Source organism: Ovis aries, chromosome 9, assembly GCF_016772045.2.
Source record: "Ovis aries strain OAR_USU_Benz2616 breed Rambouillet chromosome 9, ARS-UI_Ramb_v3.0, whole genome shotgun sequence".
Taxonomy (NCBI): Eukaryota; Metazoa; Chordata; class Mammalia; order Artiodactyla; family Bovidae; genus Ovis; species Ovis aries.
The window spans coordinates 81,774,217-81,781,736 of NC_056062.1; the positions used below are offsets into that span (position 1 = coordinate 81,774,217).

At 40.1% G+C, this 7,520-nt stretch overlaps 1 pseudogene; it reads left to right on the forward strand.

Moving 5' to 3' along the window:
* Positions 1-5,648: 5,648 nt before the first annotated feature.
* Positions 5,649-5,772, forward strand: LOC114116538 (small nucleolar RNA SNORA70; annotated as a pseudogene).
* Positions 5,773-7,520: the final 1,748 nt, after the last annotated feature.

Sequence of the window (7,520 nt, forward strand, 5' to 3'; positions counted from 1 at the left end):
TTCTCCGGAAAAATGTCTATTCAGATCCTCAGCTCATTTTTTAATCAGACTGTTATTTGTTTGGTTTCAGGTTTTTTTGTTTTTTTCCTATTGAGTTGCATGAACTTTTTATATATTTTAATTGAAGTATATTTGACTTACAATATTATATTAGTTTCAGATTTACACCAGGGATTTCAATATTTTTATGTATTACAAAATTATCATGTGTCTAATTATAATCTGACAAAATAAAAAGTGTTACAATATTATTGATTATAGTCTCTATGTTGTGACATTTATTTTATAACCGGAAGCATGTACCTCTTAATCCCCTTCATCTGTCTCGCTTATCTCCATAACCCCTCCACTCTGGTTTATCTACTGTATCTGTAAGTCTGGCCCACTTTTGTTATGTTTGTTCTTAAATATTTTAGATTCATATAAGTGAAATCTACTGTATTTTATTTTCTCTGACATTTCAATTAGCATAATACTCTCTAGGTCCATCCTTGGTATTACAAATAACAGGATTTTGCTCTTTTTCTTCACTGAGTAATATTCCATTGTATATATATATATATATATATATGTGTGTGTGTGTGTGTGTGTGTGTACATATATATGTATGTATATGTGTATCTTCCTTGTCCATCTGTCTCTCAATGGACACTTTGGTTGCTTCTGTACATATATAATTTTGGACATTATCTTTGATCAGATATGACTTCCAAATATTTTCTGCCATTCAGTAGATTTCCCTTTCATTTTGACGGTTGTTTCTTTTGTTGTGCAGAAGCTTTTTCATTTGATGTAGTCCTGCTTGTTTTATTTTTGCTTCCATTGCTTCCTTTTCGGGTGTCAGACCCAAAGTATCATTGCCAAAACCTATACAGATGAGACCACTGCTTATGCTTTCTTCTAGTTTTTTGGTTTCCAGTCTTATGTTCAGGTCTTTAATCCACTTGGAATTAACTTTTGTGTATGGTATAAGACAGGAGTCCAATTTCAATCTTTTGCATGTGACTGTCCAGTTTTCCCATATCATTTATTGAAGAGACTACCCTTTCCCCACTGTATATTCCTGGCCTCTTTGTTGTAAATTATTTGATCATATATGCATGGGTTTAGTTCTGAGCTTTCTATTCTGTTCCATCATCTAATGTGTCTTTTTTTATGCCAGTAACTACTGTTTTAATTGCTATAGCTTCATAATATAGTTTGAAATCTGGACATATGATGCCTTCAATTTTGTCCTTTCTAAAGTTTGTTTTGGCTGTGAGGGGTCTTTTGTGTTTCCATGTAACTTTTAGGACTGTTTATTTCTGTGAAATATAACACTGGAATTTGGATAGGGATTGTATTGAATCTGGAGATTCCTTTGGGTGGTATAGACATTGTAACAATGATTCTTCTAATCCATGAGTACAGAATATCTTTCCATTTATCTGTATCATATTCAATTTCTTTTTGCCTTTTCATACTGTTCATGTGGTTCTCAAGGCAAGAATGCTGAAGTGGTTTGCCATTCCCTTCTCCAGTGGACCACATTTTGTCAGAACTCTCCACCATGACCCGTCTGTCTAGGGTGGCCCTACACGGCATGGCTCATAGTTTCATTGAGTTAGACAAAGGCTATGATCCATGTGATTGATTTGGTTAGTTCTCTGTGATTGTGGTTTTCATTCTGTCTGCCTTCTGATGAGGATAAGAGGCTTGTGGAAGTTTCCTGATGGGAGGGACTGGCTGTGGGGAAAACTGGTCTTACTCTGGTGGGCAAGGCCATGCTCAGTAAATCTTTAACCCAATTTTCTGCTGATGGGTGGGCTGTGTTCCCTCAGCTGATGGAATTCCAGCTGAGCTATTTCAAAGCCTAAAAGGTGATGCTGCTAAAGTGCTACACTCAATATGCCAGCAAATTTGGAAAACTCAGCAGTGGCCACAGGACTGGAAAAAGTCAGTTTTCACTCCAATCCCAAAGAAGGGTAGTGCCAAAGAACATGCAAACTGCTGTACAATTCCATTCTAGCAAGGTCATGCTCAAAGTCCTCCAAGCTAGGCTTCAACAGTATGTGAACTGAGAACTTCCAGATATACAAGCTGGATTTAGAAAATACAGAGGAACCAGAGATCAAATTCCCACCATCCCTTGGATCATAGAAAAAGCAAGGGAATTCCAGAAAAACTTCTACTTCTGCCTCATTGACTATACATCAAGCCTGTATATTGTCACCTGCTTATTTAACTTGCTTGTGAAATGCTGAGCTGGATGAAGCAGAAGCTGAAATCAAGATTGCCAGGAGAAGTATCAGTAACATCAGATATGCAGATGACACCACCCTTATGGCAGAAAGCAAAGAAGAACTAAAGAGCTCCTTGATGAAGGTGAAAGAGGAGGGTGAAAAAGTTGGCTTAGAACTCAGCATTCAAAAAACTAAGATCATGGCATCTGGTCCCATCACTTCATGGCAAATAGATAGGGAAACAATGGAAACAGTGACAGACTTTACTTTCTTGGACTCCAGAATCACTGTGGATGATGACTACAGCCATGAAATTAAAAGATACTTGCTCTTTGGAAGAAAAGCTATGACAAACCTAGAGAGCATATTAATAGGCAGACCTATTACTTTGCCGGCAAAGGTCTGTATAGTCAAAGACGTGGTCTTTCCAGTAGTCATGTACTGATATGAGAGTTGGACCATAAGGAAAGCTGAGCACCAAAAACTTAATGCTTCTGAACTCTGGTGTTGGAGAAGACTCTTGAGATTCCCTTGGACTGCAGGGATATCAAACCAGTCCACCATAAAGGAAAGCAGTCCTGAATATTCATTGGAAGGACTGATGCTGAAGCTGCAACTCCAATCCTTTGGCCACCTGATGCAAAGAACTGACTCATTTGAAAAGACCCTGATGCTGGGAAATATTGAAGGCAGGAGAAGGGGATGACAGAGAATGAGATGGTTGGATGGCATCACCAACTCAATATAAATGAGTTGGAGCAAACTCCGTGAGATAGTGAAGGACAGGGAAGCCTGGCACGCTGCAGTCCATGGGGTCACAAAGAGTCAGACATGACTGAGAGACTGAACAACTACTTCAATTTCTTTCATTATCGTAGTTTCAATATACAGGACTTTCATCTCTTTGGTTATATTTATTCTTAGGTATTTTATTTTTCTTGATTCAACTTTAAGTGGGATTGGTTTCTTAATTCCTCTTCCTGATAGTTCATTAGTATTGTATAGAAATGCAACAAATTTTTGTGCATCGATTTTTATCCTACAACTTTACTGAATTTGCCTACTAGTTCTAATCGTTTCCTGATGCAGTCTTTAGACCTTTCTATACATAATATCATGTGCAGATAGTGACAGCTATTTTTTTCTTTCCAATTTGGATGCCTTTTATTTCTTTTTCTTGCCTAATTTCTCTAGTGTTTCCAATACTATGTTGAATAGAAGAGGGAAGAGTAAGCATCCTCGTCTTTTCCCTGATCTTAGTGAAAAGTTTGCAGCTTTCCATCACCAAATATAATGTTACTTATGAGCTTGTCATATATGGCCTTTATTATGTTGAGGCACATATATATCCACACATGTGTATCCTCTATACCCATATTTATTGAGAGTTTTTATCATAAATGAATGTTGATTTGTTGAATGCTTTTTCTGTATCTATTGAGATGATCATATGGTTTTTATCCTTCATTTTGCTGTGATGTATCACACTGATTGATTTGTAGATAAATCCCACTTGATCATGCTGTATGATCTCTTCAGTATATTGTTGAATTTGGTTTGTAAACATTTTGTTGAGGATTTTTGCATCTATGTTCATCAGGAAAACTGGGCTGTAATCTTTTCTTGTAGTATCACATTCTAGTTTTGGTATCAGGATAATGCTGGCCTCATAAGTTTGTAAACATTGCTTCTTCTTCCATTTTTTTAAAAGAGTTTGAGAAGTGATGTTTTTAATTCTTTAAATGTTTAGTAGAATTCATCAGTGAGGCCATCTGGTACTAGACTTGTTTTTTGAGAGGTTTATATTGATTCAATCTCCTTACAAAGTAATTGGTCTGTTCAGATTTTCTGTTTCATTATGATTCAGTCTTGGTAGGTTGTATGTTTCTAGAAATATCCAACTTGTTGGCACATAATTGTTCATTTTAATCTATTGTTTGTACTAAATAACCCATGCCAAAAACATAAAGTTTGGTAGAGGAGATGTAAATACACAGTTATGATTCAGTGACTGATAGCAGTGGATCATTTATGAAACAAATCAAAGACATCGACCTGATTTTTCTTCTACATCACTTCTTTGGACACGTTTTTTGTCCCCAGAACCATGCTTGGGCTGAATATGCAAAGAGAGATGAGGAAGGATTCCTAATAATGGAAAACTTACATTTGTAGGAGAAACAGACATGAAAACAAATAACCCTAGTGTTAGTCGCCAAGTCATATCCAACTCCTTGAGACCCCATGGACTGTAGCTTGCCAGGATCCTCTGTCCATAGAATTCTCCAGGCAAGAATACTGGCATGTGTAGCCATTCCCTTCTCTAGGGGATCTTCCCAAGCCAGGAACCGAACTTAGGTCTCCTGCACTGCAGGCAGATTTTTTACCATAGAAGCTACCAGCTGCTGCTGCTGCTAAGTCGCTTCAGTCATGTCCGTGACCCCATAGACGGCAGCCCACCAGGCTCCACCGTCCCTGGGGTTCTCCAGGCAAGAACACTGGAGTGGGTTGCCATGTCCTCCAGTGCATGAAAGTGGAAAGTGAAAGCGAAGTAGCTCAGTCGTGTCCGACTCTGTGCGACCCCACAGACTGCAGCCCACCAGGCTCCACCGTCTCTGGGATTCTCCAGGCAAGAGCACTGGAGTGGGGTGCCACTGCCTTCTCCGGAAGCTACCAGGGAAACCCCAAATAACTCTAACACAGTCAATAAAACCTACATAGAGGTTAAGAATTAAATGCTAAGGAAACATGACATGAAATGGTTTTATATTACTTGGTGATACAAATATGTAAGCAAAAGTGACAACTTTCTTGCCGTAAGAACACAAAGCAAGACTATCAAGATCATCACCAGTGAGTGAGATACAAAAGTTCTTGCAATTTATTTCCCAAACATCAAATATCCAAACAAATTATATGCCAATTGGGTTAGAGGAGGAAGGACTTAATAATTTTAAAATTTGCACTAAATAAACAAATGTCCTCTAAATACCCACATCAAGTATTTATTGGCCAAGTGTCCAGGAGTTTCAAGCTGTAATGACAAGGGCATAGACTCAGGGTGGGCAAGGACAGGAAGAGGACAGGATGCCAATGAAGGAAACAGAGTCTCTTGAATGGCTAATGAAAGAAAAATATGATTATACCAGATTGTAGGGATTCCAGAAAAATTATAGTGGTGCTGTGGTAGTCACTAAATGTTTAAGAAATTGAAGACGTCTCTAATTTCATATATTTTAGATCATTACGTGCCAGATCTACATATTCCAATATGGAGTTTTCAAAATATGGGTAAAGATAACATTTCAATCTAGAAAAGGGTGCCCAAAGGAAGGTAGTCATCAAGGCTAAATTTGGGCTAGTGGCTGAGAGAAAGCAGCCATTGAGTGCTGGGTTCAAACCTTGATTAGAAAAGGGAGCACCTGTTTGCAGTCAGTTATGCCAGCTGACCTATTTTCCCCATGGGGGTCCATGTGCCATGGCTGCAAAGAGCAGCCTCCTTGGTGGCTGCTGTCTGTAGGGGTGGCTCTAAGGGGCCTTGGGGACAGCCATTTCCAGGGGACATTTATGTCTGGTGCACTGTCCCCAATCTAGGGTCCAGACAGGTATGCAGGGTGCCTTTGGAAATTCCCAGGATGCAGTGGCCAGGGTCCTCGTTGTCTGAATCATAATGTCCATCTGCACCAAGCTGTAAGACAAGGAGCATGTGACTGCGGCCCCACACAGGGCCAAGTTCAAGTTCCCTGGCCACCAGAAGATTCATATCTCTAAGAAGTGGAGACTTACTAAATTTAATGCAGATGAATTTGAAATTATGGTGACAGGAAAGCAGCTCATCCTGGATGCCTCGGGGGTCAAATATATCCCTAATTGCCTTGTTCCTTCCTTACTCACCCCCACCAATAAATCTTACTTTCCTGTAAAAGAAAAGAGAGAAAAGAAAAAGCAGCTCCTAGAACTGGGAGCAAGATATGATCCTTCCAAATCCCAAGAGACCAGCAAAAGGAAAACTAAACCCAAAGGGTCTCTGTCTTCAGGCACCTGGTACAGGACAGTTTAGGATATTTCTTTGGAGCAGTTTGCTTGCCAACGACCTCTGTGTTTACCAGCCATGTTTCATGTGATGGAAATTTTCTAAGAGAAATTTCCCAGAGCGTCCCCAAACCCTCAAATCTGGGGTCACAATGACTAATCTAGGACAGTTGCAAGGGCTGCTCCATTTATCGGAGAGTTTGGGGCTGGGAGGCCAGCATGGGTAAGATCCACAGGAAAGGGGCTCTATGAATACAACAGGGAAAAGTCTCCTGGAGGATTCCTCATGGTCACTCAGGGCTCCCCTTGACCTCTGCTTAGGACATATGGCCCTCGGCCCTAAAAAGTCTCTTGGTTCACACCTTACTCCCCCACCCAAACTAGAAGCAGAAACAATGTCATTTTCCTTCTCAGATTGCTTGGCATAGAAAGGTACCATGGTAGAGATGAAACAAGGGTATGGAATTTAGCACCGGGAATACCCACTGTGTAGGGATGTAGAATGCACGCGGTTGAAGCTACCATTTATGAAGCCAGGTTCCCTGAATTCAAATCCTGCTTCATCTTAGTAACTGTCTGAGTTTGGACATATTGCTAGCTACCTTGCACCCCAATTTTCACAACTGTCAACTGAGAGCGATAAGAATGCCTACCACCAGTGCTCTGGGAATTAAAGGAATAAAAGTGCTTATAGTGCACACATATTATACTTCAGTAGATAATACTATTATTTTCACAGCCTAATGAATAAATAATGTATGTTTGTGTGCTTTGCTAAACTTTAGATTTCTCATCTGAAAAATGAAAGAATAAAATCCAGGATTGGATCTGAATTAGCTAATGGAAGTCAAAAAAATACATTGAATGGAAAATGCAATCCAAATGTTTGTGTTTGGTGTTATCATCGTCCATAGTAGGCATTGGAATCAACCACGGCTACGATATGGAAACAAAACAACCAGAGAGAGATGAGGCCAGACCCCTTTCAAGACTCACCATCCTGAGATCTTACACAGGAAAGTTATTTGTAAGCATGAACGCCAGACAAGTGTTCCTTGTTAGCTATGCGTAGGCCCTGGAGACCAGCACTGCCATGTGGTGAGATCAAGTGAAGTGACAGATTCTGCCAAGCAAGGCTCTGAGGCCATCGCTCAGAGGCGCCTGAGAAATCACTCCCCCAGAGTCTTCCTCAGCTGCACTGTGCCCCACTCCTATCCTGGCCGCCTCCCCCAAAGACCCCCAGTCCCCTCTCCCCAATCCTCCAGA